Raw genomic sequence first — 12908 nt, 5'->3', positions numbered from 1 at the left:
ATACACAGGTCCACCTGGGAACATGCACAAGACTGCATACCACTAGAGCTAAAGCTTGCTAATAACTAAAGGATGTAGCCTGTGATGTTGGAAACTTTATCAAACTTGGATATTTTAAATTCTTAAATGGAAAGGAAGAAACTGGTGGCACATTGGACAGTATCAATGGAGCAGCCATCGTTCCTTGTGTACCTTCAGGAGTTTTGCTATGCATCTTTATCTATTGTGTGCTCTAAGTCGTTTATTACATTATATTAGTGCATATTTTACTTTTGCTAATGCACATATCAGACTGCTGTAGATGCACACCTCATTCTGGTGTAGATGTGAATGTTATAACACTGCAGACAACGCAGACACCATTGCAGACCTATATAACAGAATGGTTTTATGTCAACAGTATTCATTTTATCTGGTGACAGACAGCCATACTCCACATCACGTTGCCTAAGCGCCTCATCTTTATTTTGTTTAAAGCGCATGTGATGTGATGCCTTGATTAATAAAATAGGCGTTTATCTCTGTTAAAGTCAATATGAAAAAAAACTAAAAAGGCTCGGTATGGCAGCAAGGCCAAACATATGTCAGCATGTTTTGGCCCTACATAAATCCGGGACGAAAGTGACAGGCCTGAAGGAGAAGGACGGAAAGGATAATACAGTCGTGCACCAGAGTATATTAGCAATAGAAGCCACAACCATGCCTGTTATGTTGGCCTTAGTTCTTTGACACCTTCAGGCAATCAAGGTCCATTAACAAACAGCATGTTGAATGCTGTGAGTGGAAAACACCGATGCCACGCCTCTGAGTGGAAAACACTGATGTCACAGGTGGCACATATGGCATGGGCTCTATGGGCAGATGTCCATCACCAACAAAATGAAGTACCAAACCTGCTCCCTAGTCCCTACAATATAAGAATAACAGCTGCAACCTGCACGTGAGGGAGATCAGGGTTTTGAGGCAGCAAAGCCCGTAAGTAAGTAGATTCCCCAGAGCGGTGTTCCGTCGGCATGCCCCGCTCTCCAGACAGGGATGACGCACTCCCTCTTGGGAACAGGAGCCTGGTTCTGAGGGTTACACTACTCTGACCAAAGCTGCGTAAGCCTGCAGACGTCGGCACTGCTAACGCCTACACCCAGAAACAAAGCCCCTGGAATACGAGCGCTTACTTGTTTCATATATATTTATTTTCGGTCTGCTCGGCTGGGCAAACCACACCACAGGCAATGCGGGCACTGTCTGGAAAAACTAACCGGTAAGGACTTGAGGCAAAAAATGGATGCCAACCTGTGCGAACCTCGCCTGTTCGTTCATCGACAATGTGGTCTCATACCCCAGGGCAAGCAGTATGCATATTAATGTTTTATTTACAGCCTTAGCTGCGTGTTTCAGTCCCATTAAACCAACGCAGTGTTTTTGAATCAGCGGTTTAACGTTTTTAATGATTTAGATCTGCTGTAGCTTTAGGGTATGTAAAGAGCAGAAATCACGCCCCCCCCCTTCTGTGCTCTGCACACCCACGATGTTGTGCAGCTTTCAACCACCACAGGGGCTGACACCTCCGAGCCCCTTCCCAGCGGGTTTGCTTTCTCTTTCTCAGCAGCACTGCCTTTTACACTGATTGTCTTTCCAAAAGACGATCTGCAAACAAAAGGCAGGCTCTCTCCTTTCTAATTTCTCGAGCGATCTGCGCGCTTTCAGATTCGTTCTGAGCGCTTGGTGAAGGCAGTGTGCGCGCGCGCCCAGGCGCGCAGGTTGGAGGGAACATAGCTTACCAGATGGGGTCAGAATATATCAGAAGGGAAACATGATAAACAGACATGTATAGTAGTTATGTGCCGAAAGATCCGCAAAGAAGTAGAACGAATACATAAAGAAAGATTAGAGACAGACCAACATGAATCAGAGGGAGAGGAGGACGAAGAATCAGAATTGCCCACAGGACACTTAGAGACAATGGCTTATGTAGGTAAAGGAAGATCTTTTAATAATACCAGATGCCTTAATGACCCAATACGTCCGATACGTCCAGAATGTAACAGAAATTTCCAAGCCCCTATGTTAAATATAAGGTCTCCTGAACACCTATTCCAAGCTGCTGATAAACTACTCCGAGACCGAAGGGGGTACCATATGCTCGATTCTATGGATGAACAAGAATTAGCCAGGTCAGCAGTACAATGGGCTGACAGTTCTGAGAAATACAGTGATGATGCGTTGGCACACACGTTTTTGAACCTTACCCCAGACGAACAGCGTTTAGCTGGTATATACATGATTCAACACCTTCTCATATTATATAAAAGCCAACACTCCGATCCTGGACCCCTACCTGACGTATTGACAGAATTACTCACGAATAAATGGAGAGGTTCAGGTACTGATTTAATTAAAGAAATTCTAGAATTTCGAAACCAATATATAGTTTTCGTATGCCCAGAACATGTTCCAGTTCCCACTATGGGAAGAAAAATGTATCACATAGACAGACAGAATCCCTTACGTGAAGTGCACCCAGTCAGAGGTGAGGACAATATTTTTAAACGCGTGTTTGTGTACGCGCCCATAACTAAAATTGAATTATTAGAAATGAAGAAAGTAGTACCTAGCCATGACAAAGACCCAGCAGGTTTCCACCGTGAGATAAAAGACATGTTACTCTTGGGAGAGTATACTTATCCCGACATTATGAAAATATTGAAAGTTTTATTGCCTGCCGGTATTTACGAGAAACTCAAGGAAAAGGAATGGGAGGTGGGAGACCAAAAGATAGATTGGACAGCATTAGAAAACGAAGAAAAGGCCCGAGCTGCAGGATCAGGGCTTGGGGAAAAGACTACAGCGCTACCAGGATTACTAGTGCAGGTACTGCCACGTTTATTAACTACGAAAAAGGAGGACTGGGGTGCAATCTCAGCCTGTAAACAAAAGCAAGATGAAGACACTAGTGATTTCTATTCCCGATTTGAAAAATGTTTTGGTATTAATAGTGGCATAAAAGCAAGTAGTGAATCGTATCCACACCTGTTTGTGACAAAATTAGTTGAGAATTCCCTGCCCCAAGTCAAGAGTAGAGTACTGAAATTCGAGAGTACCTGGCAAGGTAACACCCCGTCACAGATGTTACAGATGTTACAATATCACCACAATAGAATTAGAGAAGAACAAGAACATGAACAAAGACGTATGAAAGACACGAAAATGAAAATGCTTGTGGCTCAGTCAGTTCCCGCTGATGGTCACAAAAAGGGTGATTCCGCAGGTCCGGTGAAAGGGGCATGCAACTATTGTAAACAACAAGGTCATTATATACACGATTGTGCAGTTCTGAAACATAATATCGCCACGGGTAAAACCCAGGAAAGACCACGTCCACCTAGACAGGATCAGAACCAATCACAAATCCCTCAGCATACACAATCGAGGCCAGCTCCGCAACAGGCAGCTCCACAACAGACCGTAGCGACACCACAAGCGCAGCCTATTGCTGCAACACAAGCAACGACACAACAGATGTACCAGTATGCACAGGCAGATTATCCCGATTATCAGCGATACACATGAAATAGCCTAGAGAGGGAAGTTGGCTTACCCCTTATCGAGGTTCCTGTAGATCAAGAGGGACCTTATGTACATAGTGAACTATTAGGGGAAGACAGAAAGTTTTTACTTGATACAGGGGCCAGCAGAACAACTATACGACGCAGTGAAGTTCCAGGGGCACCCCTCTCAGGCTCACAGAATATTTCCCTTGGATTCTCAGGAAAACCTATCATTAATGAAGTATCACAACCCCTTCCACTTACGGTTGGTCCATTAACACGAACTACAGATTTATTGCTTACTAAATCATGTCCAGAAAACTTGTTAGGTATAAAAACATTGAAAGCTCTAGGAGCTATAATATGTTGTTCTCCGGATGGAGTACGATTATTTTTACGTGACTTCAAAGGTCACTACGTGTCCAGAGACATGGATCACCGGCTGCAGAATTTACCTACACATTTATGGGCACAAGGCCCTACTGATGTTGGTTACATGAGCATTACACCATATTGAGTGACACTAAAAACAGGAGTGGTACTACCACGAATGCGACAATACAAGTTACCACCCGATGCTGTTGTGGCTTTGCTGCAAATCATTGACGAGCTCATTGCACAAGGAGTGGTTGTGGAAACCGACTCCAATGTATGTAATTCCCCGATAATTCCGATTCTTAAAAGAACGGATCCAAAAGCACCACCAGTATATCGATTAGTTATTGATCTGCGCGAATTAAATAAATGTATTGTACCACAATACCCTGTGGTCCCAGATATCTCTTCATTATTAACGGCCATAGATTCAGAAGCAACGTTCTTTACTGTAATTGATCTCAAGAACGCTTTCTTTAGCGTCCCAATCGATCCGGAAAGCCAATATTTGTTCGGATTCAGTTTAAATGGACGAAGTTTTAAATTCACACGCGCACCTCAAGGATTCACAGAAAGCCCCAGCATCTATAGCCAAGCACTGAAACGAGAACTTGACAGTATCCACATGCCAGTTAACACTGCCCTGCTTCAATATGTCGATGATCTGCTGATCACTGCCCGAAGCGAACCTGAATGTGAAAAAGCATCACTGACGGTTTTACATTTCTTAGCCGACAAGGGGCACAAAGTGTCCCCTTCGAAACTACAATTCTGTGTACAGCAAGTTGTGTACCTAGGGCACTTGCTGTCCAAATGGGGGAGACAGCTCACACCTGATCGCATCCAGTTAATTGTAAACATGCCGCCACCCAAGACACAAAAGGAGGTGCGGGCTTTTATAGGCCTCACTTCATACTGTAGGCAGTGGATCCCTCAATATGCATTTCTAGCAAAACCACTCATTCAGTTGACAACACAGGAGGCAGCCACATCGACTGTCCTCCCTTGGGCTCAAGAACATACACATGCCTTTGAAAGCTTAAAGAAAGCTTTATGCCAAGCACCTGTTTTAGCAACACCATGTTACAGTAAACATTTTACACTCTTTGTTACAGAACGCGAAGGTACTGCCTTGTCAGTACTCACTCAGGAACAAGCAGGATCACACAAACCATGTGCTTATTTTTCTAGTACATTGGATCCCGTAGCTCAGGCTCTTCCTGCGTGCCTGAAATCAGTGGCAGCAACAGCTTTAGCAATCAGACAAAGCGATGCCATAGTGTTAGGACATCAATTGACAGTACAAGTACCACACGCAGTAGAGGTTCTCTTGAACCGAACGCAAACACAACACTTGACTATAGCAAGACTCACCGGTTATGAATTAACATTGTTTCAGCCACATATAGATATCAGACGTTGTAATACATTAAATCCTGCCACACTTTTGCCAGTAAACGAAACAGATCCATTAGCACATGATTGTATTGAAGTCATTACTATCACAACGAAACCCAGACAAGACTTGACAGATATCCCTTTATCAGATCCGAACCTGACATTGTATGTAGATGGTTCATGTATGAGAACAAGTACAGGAGAGTTAGTGGCCGCTTACGCAGTCACAACAGACACTGAAGTGATCGAAACAAATTGTATTAACACTTTGTCAGCTCAAGCAGCAGAGCTCATCGCTCTGACACAAGCCTGTATTCAAGCCACAAATAAGAAAGTCAATATATACACAGATTCACGTTATGCATTCGGAGTCGTCCATGACTTCGGCGTACTGTGGCGAGAGAGAGGTTATTTAACTTCTCACGGTACCCACATCCAACACGGACCCCTCATTCAAGCTCTATTAGACGCGATTCATCTACCTACTGCAATATCGATTATGAAATGCAAGGCCCATACGAAAGTTACCGATATCATTTCCCAGGGTAACGACCTAGCTGACAGAACAGCTAAACAGACCGCTCAGAACAAGACTCATACAACTGACACGACAAAGACAATAGTTCCGACACCAACACATTGCATGACAGTTAAGGATCCCGCCCTTGATGTAATTGACATACAGACACATGCTACACCAGAAGAAATAAAGAGATGGACTGAATTAGGAGGGATCCAAACGGATCAAGGATGGATGACGAAGGGAAAATCTATATGGTTTCTTCCCGACTCCATGGTTCAAGTCATCATTAACACAATACATAGTCCAGCGCACCTAGGAGAAAAAGCTATGCTAGATAGTATTCAACACATTTGGTTCAACAAACACTTACGAGCAGCAGCTAAACAAAAAGTACGTACCTGTATGATATGTTGTCAGTTTAATCCAGGTAAAAGCATTCCCGTAGAGCAGGGTGGATTTCAACCTCCCGATCACCCTTTTGAAGTCCTCCAGATGGATTATATCCAGATGGAACGATGTCGAGGATTCAAATATGTTCTCGTAGTTGTCTGTGCTCTTTCCCGTTGGACAGAAGCCTACCCGGTTTCAGATTACACTGCCCCGACTACTGCCAAACAGTTAGTTCGAGAATTCTTCCCACGATACGGTTTACCACGTGTTTTATACTCAGATAACGGCCAGCCATTCTCATCCGAACTAATGAAACACGTTTCACTTCTGTTAGGTTACCAATGGAAATTCCACTGTGTCCGACATCCCGAGGCAGCAGGTCTCGTGGAACGTCATAATCAAACTCTGAAAATTAGATTGTCCAAAGTATGTAGAGAAAAAGGTGTTGATTGGATAGTAGCCTTACCAGTTGCGCTCTTTTACATCAGAATGGTAGCACATTCTCGAACAGGGCTATCCCCGTATGAGGTGATCTTCGGTAGACCACCAAATATGTGGGGGACGCCTATACCTCGTAAAATCACTGATGTTGACTGTAATATGCTGACAGATTACCTGGCTTCCTTGATGTCTGCACTACAATCTTGTCGTTCACAGGTAGCTGCAGCTTTTCCCGATAACACTGAGGTGAAGCCCCATGACGTGGTTCCAGGTGACCTGGTTCTTGTGAGGAATTTCGACCGGAAGACCCAGCTGGAGCCCAGGTGGCAGTCGCCCAGGCTCGTCTTGCTGACCACAAGGACAGCCGTGAAGATTGAGGGACGTAAAGGGTGGTTGCACTCGAGCCATATAAAGAAATATTATGGACTACCGTCCGATGTGAACACTCAGCCCTGCATTCCCTCACAGACAGACTCAAAGCTCCCCTTGGTTGAAAGGACGGAGACTGAACTCTATAAACTGAAACTAAGGTCTAGCAAGTCAGACAATTTGATTGTTTAAGTCCTCTCCAAGGTGAATCGGTTGAATTTGTCTCTGACATGTATCCTCTAGACCGAAATAGAGAGAGAAATAGACAGATACAGCTTAAAAAACATGCGTACTGTAAATCACTTCGTAGTCACTGCATAGTGACATTGTTAATTATGTTTTTCCTAAGTCTTCTAATCATCATTTCTAGTGTATTGCTACATATGTATTACCCTATTTCTAAGCGTGCTTACAATGCTACTGCTGAACATTCTTTTAGCGAATTACCTCCGCATGAGTTATCTTATAGATTTGCGCTGCGCAACAACACTTTTATTAATATGTTACATCATTCCCATCAGACCAACAATGCTACCAATTGTTGGATATGTGGCCGACTTCCTCCCTATCAGAGCTATAAAGGAGTTTTGCCTCTCTTTCCGTATCCGTTCACACACAATGGCTCCTGTGGAGCATGGTTTAGTTTGATTAATTCCCTAGACTCAAATTCAGTAGTTTATCAAGACAACTGGGTATGGGGAAACCTGAACCTAGTTTTGCTTAAAGTCTGCTACCCTAACAAGGAGGGACTTCCAAAAAGAACAGGAACTGATCTAGAAAATGAAGTATATGGATTAGGTAACTTTACACTTAACCTCATGATTCTGAATGTTGAATCCGAAGCTACACCAATCTTGCCCGCTATGTCAGTATTTCCAGTTAAAGGTGAATTATGTGTAAGAAAGAATGGTTCAATACACATGGGCCATAGTAAATGTACCACTGTAATAGAATTCAGTGATCAAGGCAAGTCTACATTTAGAGCTTCTCGTCATTCCTACTTCATATGTGGCCAGACTGCATATATACGCTTACCTCTAGATTGGGATGGTACCTGTTACATAGCATTCCTTCTGCCACCTGTTTTCCTAGCCCCTCCTGATTATCACAGAAATACCCATTTAGTACACAATAGACAGCAGAGAGATCTCCCGATTGTCGACTACACCGAAACAGCATGGGAGCAATACACAGATTTCAATAAAGGTTTCTTTCCCTATATAGGTACAGTCACTAATAGTAAGCTGATACGTAGATTAACCAGAACCCTTGAAGCAGTAGTGAATGAGACTACTTCCGCCCTAGGCAACTTAACGGAGGAGCAGTCTGCGATGCGGATTGTTGTGCTTCAAAATCGTCTTGTCCTTGACGTCATCCTGGCCGATAGGGGCGGAGCTTGTAGGGTCATCGGATCAAGTTGCTGTGTTTTCATACCAGAAAACTCACCGTCAGTATATAAAGCCATAACTCGCCTTCATAAGATTATAAGCCAGATACACCAGAGTCCAGGCACCTGGACTTGGTCCGGTTGGTTATGGAGCGTGTTGTCAGCCTGGGGATGGAGGATTCTATCCTTCCTAGGTATTGGCTTTCTCATATTATTCAGTTGCTGCTTATGTCTACAATGTGGGCCAGCGATTTGTGGTTTGTGTGCCACATCGTGTATTCCGCATCCAAGTTTTCATTCAAGATCCCGGAAGAAGAAAGAAGAACAAATGATGCTATATGAACAGATTGATGGATTGATGAAGATCGATATCTCCTGAGGGTCCGTAGGGGACAAGGAGGGAATGAGGAAATATGAATTTTATGATCAGATTATGTCCCCTATCTTAGACCCCAACGGCTCCATGTGCATGTTACAAGTACATGTATGTTCCCTCCAGTTCCAGTTATGAAGACGCAAATACATGTGCGTCCACCGTCAACATGTCCTCTTTCAGATCCGCCATGAACGAGTCGGATATTCCGTTCCTAAACATGAAAGGCCACCGACTTTATGTGGTTCACTTTCCACGTTTTACAGTTAAGGCGAGTAGGCCCTGAATTCTGCCATCAAGCCTTTTTCTGCCTTCTGCCTCTGAAAGCTCCAGTCCGAGCCCGCATCTGTATCCATGAACTTTGTCCTACTCCCTGCGCGGCTAACGGTGCCTGATCCGGCCTGTTGCCTGCCAAAAACTGTATTTCACCTTCAAGATTATCTGCTCCGCTCCTCATCCGATGCATTCCTGTCTAGTAGTTTAGGTAAACATTCTTCCAGCTACCGAGCAAAGGGCCAGGCCTCACTGTCCTCATGCAAGTAACTCATAGCCCCTGTTACCATGGAGGATTCCTGCCCCCTCGCATCTCATGTAGACACTTAGACGCTTGTACACGCATTAACAGTCAGTATAGAATAGATTCCGTCCGAGAGACCTTTCCTTTTGGATAACACAGTTCTTTAAACATAAGATATTAGATATGATTTGGGATTAGGTTGACATGACCCCCCAGACTTCTGTCTCCACATGTAGAGCTAAATGTCAAGTCCCCTTCACCCTCTAGTTGCACGTCAATCACACGTCATGCGGCTGCGCACGCATCTCTGCCAAGTATTTCTGCTGACATTGCAGGATTCTCTTATGGATCCACCCACCTGTGACATCATGTTTAATGACGTTTCTAGTCTACGCCTATGTTTACGCCTTTTTACATTACGTATGTGTACTATTATCTATATTATCAGCTGTTACGCCTCCTGCATCTGTCTTAATGTAATGCTTTTCATATAAATATCTTTACTTGTCAATAATGTATTGCCTTCCCTTCCTGAAACCCTCGTGGTGATGGAATTTGATGCCTATGGTTCGAACCATAATTCCTTGTAAGGAATAAAGCCTTTCAGAACCTCTAATACCACGGATTCTGCCTCTTATTTTTACTGAGTTATTCTTACTAGACTTTACCGCATGAAAAATAGTACAGGTAATTAAATATTTACCACAACATAGTTAATTCCTTCACTTAACTGTGCTCCCATATATTTATTGGTCGTAGCACGCCCCGCCCCGTAGAGGGACGGGAAGACCCCTATGATGAAGCATGATACCATGAGATTCATAGTGTGTGAGGGGTATTTTAAAAACACTTAGTGCTTTCCATTACATTTCACGAGGCACTGCTTTATTTTCATAATTTAAAAAGTAATATAAATATAAAAATAATTTCTATATCACTATAGGGTAGAACCACATTGTTTATAAAAAGCTTGACAGGAGGAAGGTTCTACCGATAATCCTCTTTACTCCCTCTTTTTGTTAATTTTCTGATAATAGAAGGGGCCCCAGATGCTTGATCATCCCCTTCTGCAATACTGATAGCGCTGTCGCACATGTAACACCAGCACTATCATGAGAGCGTACTACCTCATTTGCATGGGAGCATGGCCCATGCAAATGAGGGAACCACATTGTCTCTGCGCCCATGTCATATTATGGAGGCAGGCACAGAGCCAATCATTGGCCTTAGGAGGCGCACTGAGAGCGTGTAACAAAAAAAGGTGTCACACTGTCAATGCGCACCCTAATGGCAGCCCACCTGCCTGCAAGGGGATCTTTCTCCTCTCTCCAAAGTAAAGGCGGGTTGCCGCCTGCACTTAGAAAAACGGAGCAGCTTTGAAAAGCAGCCACTCCATATTTCACTGAATGTGCTGTCCCAGGGCAGTGCAAGTTCACAGCTGTCCTGGAAACAGTGCATTCATTGTAATAGGGCACACTGTCCTTATTTGCACCCAGCTCACCGGTTTAAAGACAGTGCATCTCATCACAGTTTCCTCACCAACAACTAAAAGAGCCATTACCATGGCATGTAGATCCACTCAACCTCCCCGATAAACAGGTGGCGGTTGGCCTTGGTGGAGTGGAGTGGGTGAAAACCAAAGCACTGCTCTGCAGGGACAACTAGGAAAGAGGTGAGCGTTAAAGACCAATCTATAGTATGCAGGAGAAAGTACTGTCTGAGTTTACTGCACTACATGAGAGACATCAATTGAGTGATAGGCGCTAGTCATTACACACTGTTAAACCTGCTGGTAAAATAACAAATACATTTCAATAAAGTTAGGTGCCCAGTTTCTCCATTTACACCTGCCTCTTGAATAGCCCAACCTTGCTCCTACCCGAGCGGGATCAGAGCCTCTTGGCTGGGTGAGCAGGCGTTAGTGTGTCTCTGCCACAATGAGGTCAGTGAGAGTAAATGCAAACCTTTAGGTCTCAACAGTGACACGGCCAGAGTCAGCCCAGCATGGAGCAGGAGCACGTACTCAGGCGGGCGAATGTGCCTCCTAGACATGACGTCATGCTTAATTGACTGCAGACAGTGCTTAAATTGAAAAAGAAAGTGCGAGTGCACGGAGCTCTGCTCAGAGGCCACAATCAAACGTAGGTGCGCCGAAACCGATGCTAGTAGCTAGATCCGTGCCTTAAACCACCTCATGCCTCTTTAATCCACGCTCTGCCCCTTTACTTCAATCTTGCGGATTCCTGATTATCGCTTTGTGGCGGTTTTGCCATCTTTCTCCGTCTTTCCGCTTTGTGTTTTTTCCTTCTCTTATTATCGGCAAATGACTGATGAAGAAAAATATGTGCCTGTCCCTAAAAATAAGTGCCAGTGGCATGCCTTGGATCGGTAAGGTGGGCAATCGGGCATCGGCTGATGGGCCTCTGGCTAAGGCTAGTTGGTGTGCCGGTTTTTTGGACTCCACCCCTGGTGCACAGCATGAAGGCTATTACTGCCTTGACAAAACATGACCCCATACAGCTGAAGTCAGGCCATGGGGCTTATGTCAATGGCAGAATGACAATAGGCTACTCAGAACGGTCACAGCATGAGGCGTGCCTGCCTCCGCCCCGGTGTGACAGAGGCCTCAAGGAGCTGCGGATGGCAAGCCATTCACACGTACTTTACAGGGGCCAGCAGCAGGGGACAGGGATGTAACATAGGCCCCGGCATCTCCCGTGGTGGGGGGGGGGGCAAGCTCCAGGGGGCCCCTCAACACAATGCTCCGGCCCGGAAGCTCCTGATTGAGCCCCGAGGGGGCCCCTCCACATACCTTACAGGGGGGCCCCCTCACGTTTTTGTTACGCCAGACAGGGGAGAGGACTGGAGCATCGAGAGGTGGGGGTTGGTGAGGCCCAGCGAGGACACGCCTCAGGTTTAGATAATTCTGTGCTTCCAAAGTATATTATTTTCCTTGGAATGTTAATTTCCTATTTAGGTACTGGCTCTATAAGCCTTAAAATACTTTTATTACCGCAAATGTTTGCCATCATTTAGCTCCATTAACTAAGCAGTGTATTATGAAAGGTTGCAATCTACGAATGTGGGCCACTTGTTTCGGGCTGCCCGGGCCGGATTGTGTCCCCAATCCAACCCTTCCGGTGGCCCCCAACGGCAACCAGTGGCTGAAATTAAGCACATGACTGTTGCAGCACTTGAAGTACTGGAACAAAGACCCTCTGTGCACTGCTAATTCCCCACCCCAGGAAAGCTGAAGCAATGAAGTTGACACACCCAAGTGACATGATGTGGCCTGTGTCACCGTGTCACCCACGGGCTGCAGCAGAAACAGTGTCCCACCGCTTTGAATGCAAGGCAGGAGGACCGGGACAGACAGCTGGCTACTCAGGAAGAAACGTGTTTAACGGATTTTGGACACACATCCGTGGGAGGGATTGAAAGAGGTACAATCACCTAAAACAAGCACCATTGGAGTCACTGCCACAAACTAACCACTGCTTCGGACCGCCGCCCGTGGGAGGGACTTAAGGATACCGGTCTACCAAAAGAAACGATGAGGTGGAGAGGCACCGGCACCTATCGACTTATAT

This window comes from Triturus cristatus, chromosome 1_1, assembly GCF_964204655.1.
Source record: "Triturus cristatus chromosome 1_1, aTriCri1.1, whole genome shotgun sequence".
Classification (NCBI taxonomy): domain Eukaryota; kingdom Metazoa; phylum Chordata; class Amphibia; order Caudata; family Salamandridae; genus Triturus; species Triturus cristatus.
Note: the sequence above shows the minus strand (reverse complement) of the source record.